Here is a 13,923-nt window from a genome sequence, read left to right on the forward strand (position 1 = left end):
TTATAAAGCAGAAACTAACACACCATTGTAAAGCAATTATACTCCAATAAAGTTGTTTAAAAAAAAAACAATACATACGTAAGCTTCAAAAAGAAAAAGCAGTAAACCCCAAACAAGTAAATGATCAAGATAATTTCCCATAGTAATAGTACTATAATAGAAGATGAAACAGAATGAAGTGATGGGTGATTAGGAAAGGACACAGGCTACATTAGATACAGGTCACAGGGAAGGTCTGGCTGAGAAGGTGACAATTTTGCCGAGACCTGAATGACAAGTAAGAGGGAACCAAGTGAGGACCCGAGATCCAAGAACCTCAGGCCAACACGAGACCTTGGATAGACCTGTGTCTGAATTTGAAGAACAGAGGAGTGCCAACGTGGCTTGAGTCTGGCTGTGCAGGAGAGAGGGGTAGGAAAAGAATTCAGAAAGGAAGGCCAGGGGCCAAATCACATACAGCTTTTCAGGCCAAGGCAAGGAATTTGAATTTTATTCAGAGCATAATGAGTTGTAAGGCGAGAAGTAGCAAAATCTGATTTACATTTTAGACTGATGGTTCTGATTGCTGCACAGAGAAGGATGGAGGTGACAGCAGAAGCAGGGAAGCCAGAGAGAAACCTGGCACAGGAGCCCCATGAGAGATGACGGTGGCATGGACCAGGGTAGAAACAATGAAGATGAAAATCTGTTGAATGCACTGTGGAAATCACAAATTATAGTTTTAATTTCCTAGACTGATCTCAGTTAAAGAAATATGTTACAACTGTATTTAATAAGAAGATTTGTGGAATGTAATTGCTTTGTTGAAATGTCCCTTCACAGTAAGATAAGTAGGAAGTTAGAAAATAAAAAGTGGGGGAAATTCTTAATTAAGTTTAAATTTATACAGGTTCTTTTATTATGTTTATTGAGCATCCAGAGAGATGGAATGTTAATTTCAAGGTTTTTGTTTAATCTCTTAGGAAGGTAACATCCGCTCACAGCCTATGATGCTTATGAAACAACATATATTGTTTTTTTTATCTACAGGGTGTGTTGTTATAAGAAGTGGAATTTGTTTCTTAACTTATACAGGAACTCACAAGCTCGGTTTTAAAAGAGCTCTCCCATCATGTAAAATCTTTTAGGTTCTTTGACAAGTTAGAAAACTTCAGGCCCTTGAGTCTTATTTTCTCATTGCAGACCAAAAGCAAATAAACAGTGCCTTCAGTGGATTCCAATACAAAGCACGATGTGAAATTCCCTTTCTTCAACAGAAGGAAAATTCTCATTTACTTGGCTAAGCTTAGGTGAAGCGTTTCCAAACACACAGTCCCAAATTTCACAGTAAAAATGATTGGAAACACACCGCATGAGCTTAAAATAAACACACCCCATTCAAAAACCAGGTACTGTGGCCTTATACTTAACAAAAATATCCAAATGAAATCTATGTTTTCCTTTATTCAAAAATGGAGAGCAACCTTGTTGGATCTGGGGTGAAGGAGGGAAGGACTGAGTTTCAGTCCAGAAACAGGGCAACATGTTAAATAGTATGGGTTCTGATGAAGTGCTTCTGTGCTTAGAACCTAAAGTTAATCTTGGCACATTTAAATATGTAATAACTATCTGTTAAGAGAGTATATCTGAAAAGTTCTTATCACAAGAAAAAAGTTTGTAACTGTGTGGTGATGGATGTTAATTAGACTTATTGTGGTGATCATTTTGCAACATATACATATGTATATTAAATTATGAGGTATACTTGAAACTAATATAATGTTATATGTCAGTTATACAATAAATAAATAAACAACTGTCCATTCACAGTTTGATGGGCACAAAGGACAAACAGAGCAACTGGTTATATGAACAGCAGACCTTCAGAAGCACTGATACAAACAATACTTGGTTAATGTTCAAGGTTACCTTTTCAGCCTTGGTGTGTTGGAGAATGTTTACAGATTGAAATTTTCACCTTGCAAAGTGCTACAGACTGAACTGTGTGTCCCCACCCCCCCAAATTCATATGCTGAATCCTTATCCCCCAATGTGACTATATTTGGTGATAGGACCTTTAAGGAGGTAATTAAGGTTAAATGAGGTCATAAGGATGAGGCTCTAATTCAATAGGATTGGTGGCCTCTTGAGAAGAAGAAGAGAGATTTCCCTCCCACTTGACTCCACTTTAACTACACTAACCTTCTTGCAATTCTTTCAACATGCCAGGAATGCTCCTTCCTCAGCTCTCCCTCTGCCTAGAGTGCTCTTCCCCCAGGTAGTTTCATGACCACTCCCTCCCTCACCTCCATTTGACATTGGATCAAATGCCACTTAAGCATAGACTTTACTTGACCTTCCTATCTAAAAATGCAACATCCCCTCAACTATTAAACATCCATGCCCTACTCTCTCTTCTTGTCTTTGTCCACAGCATTTATAACTTTCTGATATACAATATACTTATTATGTCTCATTTTTGTCTGTCTCTACCCAAGTTCCATGAGGGCAGGGATCTTTGTTTTGTTCACTGATTTATCCCCAGTGCCTAGAATAGCACCTAGCTTGTAGTTGGGACTCGATAAATACTTGTTTGTTCAAGTGCTTTCCCATCAAAGTACTTCCAGATATATTAACTACGCTAGGTAATTTAATCTTCATAATAATTTTAAAATAATTTGATCTTTGTAATAATCCTGTGCGGTAGGTGTCATTCGTATTCCTATTTACTAGTGGGTCAGAGAGGTTACTGCAGTCATCCACAGGTCTCAACATTAAGTGTCAGTCAAAACAAACTCAGATATTTTAACTCCACATCTAGTCTCCTTTCCTATGCCATGGTGGTCATTCTAAGACATTTTCATCATAAATGCCCATCAACATATGAAAGGATAAAGAAATTGTATATATACACAATGGAATATTACTTAGTCATAAAAAAGAATGAAATAATGCCATTTGCAGCAACATGGATGGACCTAGAGATTATCATACTAAGTAAAGTACAATAAGTCAGACAGAGAAAGGCAAATATGATATCACTTCTATGTGGAATCTAAAAAATAATACAAATGAACATATTTACAAAACAGAAACAGACTCACAGTCATAGAAAACAAACTTATGGTTACCAAAGGGGAAAGGGAAGGGGAGGGAGTTTGGGATTAGCAGATACAAACAACTATATAAAAAATAAATAAACAACCAGTTCCTACTGTATAGCACTGGGAACTATATTCAATATCTTGTAATAAACTACAATGGAAAAGAATCTACATGTACATATATATGTATAACTGAACCACTTTGCTGTACACCAGAAACTAAGACAACATTGTAAGTCAACTATACTTCAATTTTAAAAATTTGACTACAAAAATTTTAAATGTGTGCATGACAAAACAATTACCATAAACAAAGTTTAAATACAAATTACAGCCTTGGGACAAATATCTATACTATTTGTTGACAAAGATTTCCTTCTTATAGAGAAAGTTCTTATAAATTAATAAGCAAGCAAGGCAAAACAAATAGTCCAGTGGAAAGAGGCTAAGTTAGATTATAGAAAAATAATAAACTGACTTTAAACATATGAAAAAGTGTCAATTTTCAAAAAACAATAAAATTCCATTTTTCTCCTAAAAGATTGGAAAGGATCAAAAGTTTGATAATATATTATGTTGTGGAGATATGACTATAAATTAGAATACTCTTTTGGTGGGTAATATGCCAGCATCAGAATTTTTTAAATTTCAATGCAGTTCCATTACTAGGAATTTTCAAAGACTTACGTACTAGCAAGTACATTGTAAGCACTGTATGCCATAGAAAATGTCTGGAATAGAGGCTGGTTAAATGAATTGTGAAATATACATTCGACAGAATATTGTGCAGAATGAGGTAGAACTTCATCTGCCAATGTGGAAAGATCCCTAAAATACATTTTTAAAGATACAGATATGCTTGCTCCTATTTGGATTAAAAAGGGGAGGGGGATGATGGATATTTGCATACACCCTATAGGCCTGTGTCCTCTGGAGGACACAGAGGAAACTAATGGCCGTGGTTGTTTCTAGGCAGTAAGACTGAGAGGCTGAAAGGGAGAAATGCTTTTCATTAAATACCATTTTGCACTGTGACTTATTATTATTTTTACAAAGTATATGTATTACTTGAAAAAAAGAGATGAAAAAGAGAAGTACTATGTTTAAAGAAGAGGAGGAGGGCTTCCCTGGTGGCGCAGTGGTTAAGAATCCACCTGCCAGTGCAGGGGACATGGGTTCGAGCCCTGGTCCAGGAAGATCCCACGTGCCGTGGAGCAACTAAGCCCGTGTGCCACTACTGAGCCTGCAACTAAGCCCGTGCGCCACAACTACTGAGCACGTGCACTCTAGGGACCGTGCTCTGTGACAAGAGAAGCCACCACAATGAGAAGCCCACATACGGCAACCAAGAGTAGCCCCCGCTCGCCACAACTAGAGAAAGCCCACACACAGCAACGAAGACCCAATGCAGCCAAAAATAAATAAATAAATAAATTTTAAAAATTAAATAAATAAGAGGAGGAAGTGGAGTGAAAAAGGGAGGGCATGGGGGGAGGGGAAGGAAGTAGTTGAAGACAAACAAAACTAATCAAGACCTATACTTCTGCATGCCCCACATGGCCTAGCCCAGAGTCTGAAATAGAGGACGCTGAGTAAAAAAAACTCCCAAATCTACTCTACCAATCCTGAGTCTCATCCAAGCACCAGTTTGATATTTTCAGCTCAGATTAACCTTTTAAAACCAGACTACCTGGGCCAAAAGATAACTGGGCCAGGGAATTTTCTGGTTCTTGGAGATAGTCTATTCTGGTAAGAAATTAAACTTTACCCATTGCTTACTGTCTTTAGCTGAGATCAGGGTAAATCAACATTGGTGAGAAAAACACTATTGCACCAAAGCAGCATGTTACAAATCTGAAACTAAAGACAGACATATTAGAAGTCACTGGGACAATTCAACAACTCTGTATGTGCCAATTTTTGTGCTGCTAATGATTTTAAATTTTTAAAAAATGAATAGCTTTATTTTCTGTTTAATTACATTTTAACTAAAAGCTGAAATTGAAAAAAAGAAGTTACTAGGACAAGACCTACTAGCAGAAATGTCATCAGTGTTAGTTTTGGAAGAGATTTGCGTCTCAGCTGATTTCTAGATTTGGCGTGGCTTGCAGAGAGCATTCTAGCCCATGTTTATCTTGATCTAGTGGGTTAATCTGTACCAAAAGGAAGTTATTTTAAAATGAATTGTAGCAAAGTTTTACAGAATATTAATAGAGCAATAGCCAATGTAAATAGGCAGTAAAACTTGGGAAATTCTCAGGAATTTACTTTTTAATGTATTAGTGTCAAATTGGCTGGTTTTATTGAAATAAGTCAGACAGAGAAAGACAAATACTATATGATCTCATTTATATGTGGAATCTTAAAAAAAAAAACTTGAACTCATAGAAACGGAGAGCAGATTGGTGGTTACCAGAGGTGGGGTGGCAGGGGGTTGGTCAGGGAAATGGATGAAGGTGGTCAAAGGTATAAACTTCCACTTATAAGTAAGTTCTGGGCATATAATGTACAGTATAGTTAACAATAGTATTACATATCTGAAAGTTGCTAAGAGAGTAGATCTTAAGAGTTTTCATCACAAGTTAAAAAATTCGTTAACTATGTGAGGTGATAGATGTGAATTAAACTTATTGTGGTGATCATGTCACAATATATGCATATATCAAATCGTTATGTCGTACACCTTAAACTAATACAATGTTACATGTCAATTATCTTGATAAAACTGGGGAAAAAAATTTCTTTAAATTAACTTTTTGCTTAAGCTCATTTGGATAGATCTTTTTGTTACAACCAAAAGTTTTACAGTCTTAACTGAGGTAAGGATGATCATGTAAAATTCACCTGAGTAGGAGAGAAAACTGGATTAATTATATGTGTATATATATATGTGTGTATACATATATATATGAATGATTTTTTTAAGCAAGATTTAAGAAACAAATAAAAACTCAGAAACTCAGAATCTACTCGCCATGTCAACCTGTCTCACATACTTGCCACAATTAATTGTCTAGAAAAAAGAGTAAAGACACTAGGCTCTGAGTATTCTAAAAAAATCCAACTAATTGCTTGGAATATCCCAAGTCTGAGAGATTTAACTCAGTCACTTAATCCCTACAGTAATGATGCACTACACGGAGAACAGTTGTTCTGAGTAGTGACCGTGAGACAACAGAAAGCCATAGTTATCTCAGAGGATAATATGTAGGCTCATAGAATTATACACTTGGAAGAGTTAAAAGTCACCTACTACCTACTAATGCAGGGAGATGGACTTGTGCCATTTTCAACAACATAAACTGAAATATTTATTTTAATCATTAAGTAATTGAAAAAGTAAATATAATAAAACAAGAGTTTTCCAATCCCTCTACTGACTAAGACCCTGCAAGGGAATTTTACCATGGTGGGCTTGCTTAGTTAGATATTGGGGAACACAGAAGTTTAACAAACAACCCCTCTTTTTCTCCATCCTGTAATTCATATGAAGAGACAAATATTCTATTTTTCACAGTAATCTTTGAGGAATGTCATACATTTTGATTCAAAAGTATTAGGCAGCATGTGCAGTAAAAAATGGAAGAAACGTAGACTTAGTAGATTTTTATTTGGATCCTAGTCTTGTTCGTCCATAAATGTGCGATCTAAAACTAAAACTCAAAAAAACCTGATTTTTAGAGATTTGGTCAAAGTAAACAAGACGACTATATTCATCTATCATGAATAAGAATCTTTCCAGTTATAAAAAAAAAAATCTGCTCAAAATAATTGACATACAAGAACTGCTGAAGTTTAGAAACAACATTGGAGTTATATTTTTTCGGACCAAAACTATAACCTCTCAAAGCTGCAGAATTGCAGTGAATGCAGCATAGCTGAACAAGGGACAAGCTTATTCCTGGGACCAAAATTCCCAATTCTGAAACAGTGTGATGCCTAGGACCTTTCGGGAACCTCACACTCACTGTACTCAGCAAAACAGTCATGTTGTTGCTTCTTCCAACACCACCAGCAGAAACAAATACTGCAGAAGCTTTGTGACTTGTGGAGGCAGATTCTCACCTTTTTTTTAGTTTTCAAGCCATCCCTTACAGGCTGAGATGCATTCTCTTGATTTCTTTCCATGGATCTCGGCTCAATGCTTATGTAACAGCTTGGCCTTTTCACAAAAATTAGGCTCTGTGCTGGGACAAGTTGCTAGTTGTATCAAGAGTCTTAAACTTTGAAATCCCCAAATACATTATTTTAAAGATCTTGAGTGCTCGTTCAGATGATAAATTATACAGAAACCAATATGAATTCAAATGTAGGAGATTCAGAGTGGCTAGAGCATAGGAGGGGTTTATGGAGACAAGGTAGTAGAAAGAATTCTGGAAAGAATGCTGGAAGACCTTGAATGTCAAGGAGCCCAGACTGTACTTGGTAATCGTGGAAAGTCCTAATGGATTAGAAAGCAGGGTAATAGTATAATCAAAGTGGTGCTTTTAGGCCATAGACGATATGAGAAATTGAAGATGAAATTAGTTTTTTTAAATTTGCATATGTAGTGAAGAATATTGAGAAAGCATCACAACAAATTATTAGTAGTAGTTCAGTATTTATCTGAGTGATAGAATTACCAAGGCTTTTTATTTTATCCATCTGTGTTACTTAATTTTATTGATAATGCAAATGTGTTGCTTTGCATTAAAGATGGCCAAATTATGTAAATGTTTATTTTATAATGAAAAAATTCAAATACAAGAAAGAATATTAAAATGAACCCCACATACACGTCACCCAGATTAAACAATGATCAAGATTTTGCCATATTTGCTCCCTCTCTCCCTTTTTCCTTTCTTTCCTTTCATTCCTTTACTAGTATCTTACCCCTGCCGGTTCATGTGTCTTCCTGACCTGACCCACTAGTTCTTGATAGCTTCCTTGCTTTCCAGTGCAGCAAGATGTCCCAGACTCCTCTTAATTTCCTGCCACAGGCCTGAAATCAGCCTGTCTTTCAAGGTGCTCTGTTTCCTTTCAGCGGGTGAAAAATTATTTTAAGAAATAAAGGTATAAGCTAACAGCCAATTTTATACAGAGGCTATTCCTGAACCACTGTGAGGGCTACCATCCTGAGACTTGTGGAGGAAATATTAAAAATAGCATTAAGTAAATGAGAATAGGTAAGCGTTCTAAACATGAATCTGCTTTTTAAAACAAAACAGACCTGTCAGCATTTAAAACTTGCCCCAGTAGGTAACCCTTCTCCTGAGTATCCTTCTTCAGTTTAGGAGCTATTCAGGTTCTTTGTGATCTTTTAAGTAAAAATTTTCAACCAGCTCTTACTGGATAGAATTAGCATCTTTTACAATAGCACCCTCATTTCGTTTTCATGCATCTTAGCAAGATGTTAAGTAATAAATAACACCCTTTCCTTTCTGCTTGAGGGAAGTTTTCATCCTCTAGTCTAAGGCTAAACAAAGTACCATTGCTCCATTCACACCATGGGAACCAAGATTTTTTTTTAACCTTTAAAGCAGTGATTCTTAATTTTTTCCTGCCCACCACAAGTGAGGAATACTAAACGTGTGTGTGTTTAAATATAGCTAAAGCATAAGAAGTGTTTACCGTGTGTGCAAGCACTATTCTCGGTCCTTACATGCACTAACTCTTTCAGTCCTGGCAACAACCCTATGAAGTAGGTTTTTAAATTGAAGTATAGTTGATTGATTCATTTTTATAGATAAAGACACCAAAGAATAAAGGGGAAAAAGTAAGGAGGAGCCCAAGACCATTCTGCTATGATGTGATGGAGCCAGAATTTGAATTCAGGCAATCTGGCAACAAACTCACTCAGGGTTTTTTTCCCTCACTAAACAAATAGAAAACTCCCAAATCTCAAAACCACCCCTGGAAAGAAATTACTCTGTTTAAGAGTGAAGTACCAGAGCCCTTCACTTTATAAGCAAGAAAACAAGGTGCCCGCTATCACCATTGTATTGTTCTGGCTAGCCCAATAATAACACATTCAGTTGACAACTGTATTGTTGTTACTCAGGAAAGAACTAAACGTTTTTATTGAACTTTTTCTATCATTAGACAGGCACTTTTCTCATTGTATTATGCAAGTTTCATGTAGGCAAGGACAATATCTTCATCTTTGTATCTCAAACATCATTCCTGGAACATAGGAGGGAAATAATATATAAAATAAATAATTTTTGAATGAATTAAAGTTGATAAACAGCTCTGGATTTTTTCTTAAATGCATATTGCACCATGACACCTATGTATAGGTGACCGTATTTTGTCTAAATCCGGACACTTCTGAAAGTGAAAGTTACTAGCATTCATTATACCAGAACAATAACAACAAAAACAAAGCCTTCTTATTTGAGCAGTTTTGCTGCATAAATCAGCACAACTAATCAAATCAACTGAGTCCCAAGGCAGGGTAATTTATGAACATTTAGTTCATAAATGAAGAAGAAAGGCTATTTTGCAGTATAAATTTGTCAGACAGACCTATAGTTCTTTCCTCTGTACCTGTTTTTATGACCATTAGTGAAAACTTGTCCTGTCATCTTTTAAGTCCTTTATTTATGCTGCTGTTCTATTCCAAACAACATAAGTATCGCAGATATCTGCTTATACACTTAGTCTTTGTTCCTAGTTGAAGTTTAAAAATAAACTATGAATTCAATATACTTTCATAGTCAAACTCTAGGAGCATTTACATATAATTCTTATTTTTAAGGTTAAACTTTGGGTTTGCCCATATATGTTAGGGGTGGCAAAACTTGATAGGCAATTCAGAGAGGTATTTATTCTTTCTAGTAAAAAAAAAAAAAAAGTGTTCATCTTTCAGTCTTTTTCTCTGTGACCAGAAAAATCAGTATTTATGATTTCTATGAACTTTTCTCATATTCCAGTGTTCAGGGGATAGCAGTGGTGGTGAAAATCTGGTTGTCTATATTCTTATAAATGATTTAGCTTTTCTGTTTTGTCAACTCAGCTGTTTAAGTCTCCTATGAGCTACAGCAAGGATATAATATCATTTGCAGTGTTATCTGCAAACATAAAAGGCAATGTCGGTATACGGCTCATAGACACCACTTACATTCTATTGTAGACAAGGAAGCAGGAAACATAATCATAGTAGTTAGATTTAAATGGTTTGCCTGTTGTTCCATAGAACACTTGTTTTCATTTACCCCTCCAAGTCTGTGCAATTCAACTCAGCTACTGTGAAGCAGAAAATGTTATCAATTAGAACCACAGTGTGTTAGTCCTGAATCACAGGGCTTCAATACCCTGGTGTGTTATGATACCCAAAGCTATACCCTGCTTCCCGCCCCAGCACACATGTGCTAGTAGGACTAGATGTGTTGAGAGGCTAAATGTGTACTGAGAATTAATAAAGAGCAAAACCAAAAAGGTGAAAAGTTAAGAAACAAAATTTCTTAGAAGGTAAAAATCTGGAAAGCCAGAACAATAGGAATAAAAAATTGATATATGACCCACAACTCTTGCCCCTTTTAGTACAGTAAGACTAGACCTTAAATGGGCAAAATTGGGAGTGACTAACAGGTCAATGAGTCCCTCACATCAAACTCAGTATCTAAACTTGAACTAATTTTCTCCTTTCTCTCCCACCCAACTCCAGCTTCTTGGTCAATGGCAAGATTGCTGGAAAGGCTAGACACTGAAGTCATTTTAACTGAAGTCCAAGCCTCTTTCATCTGCATAGCAATCCATTGACAAGTTCTGTGGATGGTTTGTTGCTTTGAAATATTTATTGTATCTAATGTTCATTTCTCATTTCCATTGCCTCACTCTAGTCCAGCCCTCACTGATTCATCTGTGGACCGTTAGAACAGCTTTCCAGCTGGTCCCTCTAGTAGCACGTGATCCTCCACTTCCAATCCATCCTACATACTTTGTAAGTGGCAATCTTCCCAAAACACCGCTTTCATTTTCCTCTCTAGGGAGGCTCAGCAGCTCCATCACTTCAAGGTTCTCCAAAATACAGATGCCTTCCATCCTTCTCAATCTTATTCCTTTGGTTCTGAATATTTATTCTCTGATTCTCTGATCCAGTCAAGTTCTTCTCTACACAAGCCCACAAACTACAATCTCTCCTGGCTGTTCCCTAGCCCCCTTGCCTGGCATGCATTTATTTCCCTCTGCCATCAAAATTCAGCAAGTTCAAGACCTAGCTCCAACCCTTTCTGTCTCTGAAGTATACTGTTTGACCAACATTTGACTCCTTTTGTCCACAAGCAAAGCACTGTTCTGTCACTGTGGGTGGTTCATTCAACCTTGAACAGGGAATGCAGAGAGAAGGTCATAGTGCTTAAGGGCGGGCTCCCAAGTCAGATGTCCTCTTTTTAAAAATATGACCTTGGGGCTTCCCTGGTGGCGCAGTGGTTGAGAGTCCGCCTGCTGATGCAGGGGACACGGGTTTGTGCCCCGGTCCGGGAAGATCCCACATGCCGCAGAGCAGCTAGGCCCGTGAGCCATGGCCGCTGAGCCTGCGCGTCCGGAGCCTGTGCTCCGCAACGGGAGAGGCCACAACAGTGAGAGGCCCGCGTACAGAAAAAAAAAAAAAAAAATGTGACCTTGGGTGAGTTACTTAACCTCTCTCAGCCCCAGTTTATTAATCTGTAAAATGGGGATAATAATAGGATCCACCTTGTGGAGGTGTTGAGAGATTAAATGAGACAATTCAAATGAAGCGGTCAGCACTGGGCTTAATATGGCCAGTGCCTGATAAACGTTAGATGTTATTACTATTCGTGAGACATTTGCTGGGTCCAGGCTCAAGGGCCCTGCCTCCAGGAATTCACAATCCGGTGGAACAGAAAGACTCACTGTACGTGTGTACATGTGTGTACACATAGGGCAGGAGAGTGGAGTCGGGGATGACACTGAAGGATAGAAGCAGCATTAACCAAGGTAACTAAAGAATACAGGAGAGAGGTAAGGCTAATGAAGGAGAGACTATGTGGTTGCTTTGGGAAATACTGAGTTTGACATCAATGGAACCATGTTTTGGTTTGCCCCTCCAGATCTGCTTTTTCTTTTTCTTTCTTTTTTTTTTGGCTGCACCCCTGGGATTGAACCCGTGCCCCAGCCCCACCCTGCCCACAGTGGAAGTGCGAATCCTAACCACTGGACCGCCAGGGAATTCCCCCTCCAGATCTGCTTTTCATCCTCCCCTACTCTGACCTGGGCTCTCAGGGTACTGATCTGAGGGACTACATCCACAGCCTGCCATGCCCTCTGGCTTTTGTTGGAGTGTGGCCAGTGGGGAACCAAGCAGGAGATAGCAAGGAGGGAGGAGAAGGTCTGGGTATTCACTTCTCTAGTTTTTTTCCATTGAGGCCACTTTGAGCTGCCTGCATCCCGTGGTACAAGATCACTATTCTCTCAAGGCAGTCTGCTCTCCACAACTCTCTCTCCTTCTAGGTTCTAGTAACTTCTCCCTCTCCTCACCCCTTGGGATTTAGGGCTGGTGAAAGCCCAGCTTTCACTAGCGCCCTATGGTTCCTCTAGCCCCAAACCTTTGTAAATAGTCTCTTGATAAAGAAACCCTCCAATTTGCGTGTGCCATCTGTTGAGACCTTAAGTGATCCACCATGTTGATCTGGCTGTTGGGATTTCAGGTCTAGAATTTGGGAGAGGTTTTTAAAGTTTGAGCTGGTGGAGGGAACAAGATTGCTGACTGAGGGGAGTAGATGAGGAAAAGAACATCAGAGGCAGAACCTGGGGTGAATACTCCAGGCAGCGAGAGAAAGAACACAACAGCTTCAAGCGTGAAAGTAATAATAACTCCTTTTTCTTATGACCCTGATGATCCTCAACAACACCTTTCCAGAAGGATGTAGAAATGCAATAATCCTATTGACACGGCAGTCATTTTAAAACATCATCAGGGTGCCTGACAGCTTGGACTTGCAAACAGAGTCTGAGTTCATTATGCATACTTATTTGTATAGGAACTTCACCTTTCAAATTGTTTTAATTTTATTTTTTAACAGGTAAGGTAGTCATAGGATTCAAAAATGAAAAAGTAAAAATAAAAAAGAAGGTGCAATATGGAAAGTCTCTTTCCTGCCTGTCCCCCTTCACCTTGTTTCTTGTCCCCTGCTTTCTCCAGTATCATTTTTTATGAGTTGCTTATGTCTTCTTCCCATCTTTCTTAATGTAAATACAAGCTAATATAACTATACAGTATATTCCTATTTTTCCTTTCTTACACAAAAGGTATTACACTAGATGTACTATACCTTGTTTTTTCATTTAGTATATCCTAGAGATATAGGCTATCTGTAAGCTCTCCTCTGGAGTGCTTCTTCATGTTTTGTTCATAACTGCATAGAATTCCATGGAGTGGAAATACCATCATTTATTTACCGAGATGTAGAGGAGCTTTGATGAGTGCTGCCTACAACCATGAGTCCAAAGTTCCTCGTTACAAGTCTGAAACTTTCCCCCTCCCCACAAGCATCCAGTGTCCCATTACTACCGTCTTCTCTTCAGGACTCTGTCTCCCTCTCAGTAGAAAAAATTGAGGTTTTCAGAAGAAGCTTCCTCAATTTCCTGTTATCAAATTTTAAAACCCACCTACATCTGCACTGACCCTCTTCTCCCCTCAGACTGCAATAGGGGAGACTTGTCACCTCCTGTTTAATGCCAATCCTTTTATCTCCGATTACGATCCCATCCATCCCTTCCAGTCTTCTCAGGACCTTCCACTACTGTTGACCCTAGTTCCTCTCTTGTATATTAACCTTCTCCCTGGCAATGGCATCATATAAAAATACCACAACCCCCTGACTCTTTTCTGTCTCCA

The sequence above is a fragment of the Orcinus orca genome, chromosome 1, assembly GCF_937001465.1.
Source record: "Orcinus orca chromosome 1, mOrcOrc1.1, whole genome shotgun sequence".
NCBI classification, from domain to species: Eukaryota; Metazoa; Chordata; class Mammalia; order Artiodactyla; family Delphinidae; genus Orcinus; species Orcinus orca.